Source organism: Microtus oregoni, unplaced genomic scaffold (assembly GCF_018167655.1).
Source record: "Microtus oregoni isolate MIOR12 unplaced genomic scaffold, Mior012 000050F_ref0000143, whole genome shotgun sequence".
Lineage (NCBI taxonomy): Eukaryota > Metazoa > Chordata > Mammalia > Rodentia > Cricetidae > Microtus > Microtus oregoni.
In genome coordinates this window covers 3,532,530-3,536,822 of record NW_024543256.1, presented here as the reverse complement: position 1 = coordinate 3,536,822, position 4,293 = coordinate 3,532,530, and the positions used below count along the sequence as shown (strand labels likewise).

The 4,293-nt window shown below is 38.2% G+C and overlaps 1 pseudogene; it reads right to left on the bottom strand.

Moving 5' to 3' along the window:
* Window positions 1-1,739: 1,739 nt before the first annotated feature.
* On the bottom strand, window positions 1,740-2,159 carry LOC121437258 (annotated as a pseudogene).
* Window positions 2,160-4,293: the final 2,134 nt, after the last annotated feature.

Below are 4,293 nucleotides of genomic sequence, written 5' to 3'. Positions count from 1 at the left end.
CATTCCCACCAGCAATGGATGAGTGTTCCCCTTACTCGACATCCTCTCCAGCAAAGGCTATCATTGGTGTTTTGGATTTTAGCCATTCTGACAGGTATAAGATGGTATCTCAAAGTTGTTTTGATTTGCATTTCCCTAATCACTCAGGAATGAGAGAGTAGTTGACTGTGATGAATATGTGACTTCCCTTGAAAGGCTTCCATCGAGGAAAGCTAGGTATACAGTGACTTGATGATAAGAATAGAATTAAGGCAGAAATCCATAATGCCATGTTTATAGGAATTGCAAGAGAAATATAGGATAAGTTGATATTCCATAAAAATAGCTAGTACAGTTGCAATAATTAATTTCACAGATGTAGACAACTACTTACAAATTACACTCAAAGGACATGAGAACATTTTTCTTATCTATATTGGACTGAAAGATTAAAACATTCTAAGAATTACAGTCATGGCATTTGTTAGAAGAGATTTTTCAAGAAATCAATTGCACAGTATTGTACAAAACCAGTTAGGAAGAAGGTCATACCTCTCCAAAGATTCAAGTAAGATGTGATAATCAAAAGGAGAGCTACTTTTAGAGAAAATTATTTTCTGGTTACTGATTTTTTGCTATGATTTGGGATTCCCCTCTGTGTATGGTGATTATCATTAGTGAATAAAAAAACTGTCTTGGTCTGTTGATATGGCAGAACTTAGATAGGCAGAGTGGACTGGACTGAATGCTCAGAGAAAGAAGTGTGGAGTCAGAAACATGGATTTAACACTAGAGATAGACATGATGAAAATTTGCTAGTAGGCCACGATGGAGATGGGTTAAATTAATATGTAAGAGTTAGCCAATAAGAAGTTAGAGCTAAGGGGCCATGCAGTAATTTAATTAATATAGTATCTTTGTGGTTATCTTGTATCTAGGCAGCGGGGGAAAACAAGTAGCCCCTCCTCCAACATTGGCATTTACCATGATTGGGTACTCTGAAGTCTTAGACAAATGACAATTTTACTGAGAATTAAAGTTAAAATATCTTTGGGGAATTATTTTTGTACTTGATCCTGCTTCCCAAGAAAACTTTAAAGAATCTGGTCAACAGGAAGTTGATACAATTTACATCTACATCTGTGTGTGCTTGATTAACAGCTAATATTTCTGCTTGGTGTCAAAATTTAGAAACTTGTTTGAATAAATGGTCAAGGTGAAGCCTTTCAAACATCTTAAATTTTAAATTATGACACAAACACTATACACACACACACACACACACAAACACACACACACATATATATATATATATATATATATATATATATATATATATATGTAATTCATTTGGAGTAATTAGTGTGTTTAAAGTGTTTTCTATTGCTTTAGTGAAATAACTTAAGCTGGGTATTTACAAAGATAGGGTTTCTGTGTATCATATCCTGAAACTCACTCTGTAGACCAGGCTGTCCTTGAACTCACAGAGATTTACCTTCTTCTGCCTCCCAAGTGCTGACATTAAAGGTGTGTGCCATCACAGCTTGAACTCCCAGAGATTGCCTGCTTCAGTCTTCCAAGTGTAGGATTAAAGGTGTGTGCCACCACACCTTGAACTTGAAGAGGTCTGTCTATCTCTGTCTCCCAAGTGTTGAGATTAAAGTTGTATACCACCAAACCCAACTGTTGTCTTTCTTTTTTATTTTAAGGACTTTAACCTCTTTCTTTACTCTCCCATGCTTGCATTCATTTTTTTCCCACAGTCCATAAAGGCTCTTTATTTATGTTTTTCATCTCTAGAAAAAGAATCCCAGGATTTTCCCTCCTGTGTGATTTCGTCTTGTCTCTTCATGGTCCATGATGCCAGCTGAGGTGGTCAGTACAATGAAGCCAAACTGACGGGACGGGAGCAGATTGCTCTGCCATTTTTCTAGGTCTTTGAGTTGCACATCAAATCTAGGGCTTATCACTCCTCACTTGTTCAACCTGCCGGTGAGGTTCAAGACGATCTTCCCAGCTCTGTGGTCGTCAATGATTTCAAATTCACCGATGGATCCGTGCGTCATCATCATGTTTAGGAACCGAACAATGACTTTGGAGCAGGGCCTGATGAGGACCTGGCATTTGCCTCTCTTCTCTGCATTGTTGATGCTCTTGAGAGCATTGGCCAGGACGTTCATGCGTAAACACACTGTAAAAAATTTAGAGATTTTCTTCATCTTTGAAGCTCTACTGTATATTTTTCTTTTTCTGACCATGTGAGTTTTTAATTTGCTAAGCATTATGAAGAGGATGAAATCTGTGGATTTGATGGCTGGATCCAGCCCATTCTTTAGCTTTCTGAGATTCCAGCCTCATGGTGGAGGTACCAGAGATATTGGCTGTAGTTATGCTTATTGTCACAACTCTATGGCATTTCAAGGTCCCTGCCACCAAGCAAGATGCATCAGTCTGCTCACTAGCCACACTCAAATGCTCTGTATCTGTACCTCCTTGCCTGAAAGAGTTAGAGTTAGCACTGGCAGGGTGGTCCAGAAAGCTAGCATTTTAAAATGGCACAGCTTTTTTCCTGCTATGGCTGAAAACCAAAAAGCATGTGGTCAGCTTTTCATCAACACCAATTTAGTGTTTCATGGCATGACCTCTTAAAAGAGCTGCAAGATTTTACAGCTAAACCTGAGTCAGGAAGCCTCTCTTAAATTAGATCACTTGGCTCGAGCAAGAAGAGCCCACCCAAGAGAGTGCTTCTATCAATAAGCCATGCTTTACTCTATTCTTTTCTGTCTACAATTACTTCCCAAGCTCTGTCAGGCTTTAGGTGGATGCAGTTGTCCACATGTTGCACACCATTCTGTTGTCTGAGGTTTTCTGCCTTGCCTGGTTCCTATAATCATTAAGTCCCAAACAAATCATGCAGCGGTCTATATTAACTATAAACTGATTGGCCCATTAGCTAAGGATTCATACTAACTCTTATATATTAGCCCATTATTCTTGTCTGTGTTAGCCTCAAAGCTCAGTACCTTTTCCAGCAAGGCAGTCACATCTTGCTTCTTCTGTGAATGGATCAGGACTCCAGTGGAATGAGCTTCCTATTTCTGAGAATTCTCATGTTCTCATTGACCTGCCTCTAATTCCTATCTTGTTGTCCTGTCTATACTTCCTGCCTGGCTACTGGCCAATCAGCATTTATTTAAAATATAATTGACAGAATACACACCATTGTGAGAAAAAACTATAGGATAATATATAAAGTGGTTTTTTTTTTTTTTTTTTTTTTTTGGTTTTTCGAGACAGGGTTTCTCTGTGGTTTTGGAGCCTGTCCTGGAACTAGCTCTTGTAGACCAGGCTGGTCTCAAACTCACAGAGATCCGCCTGCCTCTGCCTCCCAAGTGCTGGGATTAAAAGCGTGCACCACCACCGCCTGGTGGTTTTTGGTTTTTTGAGACAGAGTTTATACTTGTATATCTGCTAGATTCTAAGTTTCATGGAGATACACCTTTCTGCTTGTTATGTTGGAGCTATTGCCTATAATGAATTTTCACCTCTACGCATGAAATCTGCTGCCTAATATGAAATGTCCTTCTTTGTCTGTTTTGAGTGTTTTTAGCTTGAAGTCTATTTTGTTCGATATTAGGATAACTACACCCACTTGTTTCTGAGGTCCAATTAATTGGAAATTTTTTTCCAGCCCTTTACTCTGAGAGAATGTCTGACTTTGAGTTTGAGATTATTTCTTGTATGCATAAGAAGGATGGATTCTGTTTTCATATCCAATCTGTTAGCCTGTGCCTTTTTATAGGTGAGTTGAGTCCATTTACATTAAGATATATTAATGATCAGTGATTACTATCTCTTGTTAATTTAGTTGTCATTATTGTTGATGTTAATTTGTACATTTTCCCCTTCTTTGTGATTTGCTGCTATGAGACTTTCAATTGTCTGTGATTTTGCTAATGTACCAACTTCCTTGGGTTGGAGTTTTCCATCTAGTATTTTGTGTAGAGCTGGGTTTGTGGCTAGGTATTGGTGAAATCTGGTTTTGTCATGGAATATCTTGTTTTGTCCTTTTATGGTGATTGAAAGTTTTGCTGGCTATAGTAGTCTGGGCTGACATCTGTGGTCTCTTAATGTCTGCATAATGCTTGAACACAACCTTCTGGCTTTCATTGTCTCCAATGAGAAGTAAAGTGTAAGTAATTATGATAGGTCTACGTTTATGTTACTTGTCCTTTTTCGTTTGTAGCTCTTAATATTCTTTCTTTACCCTGTATATTTAGTGTTTTGATTATTATGTGGCAAGCGGACATTTTT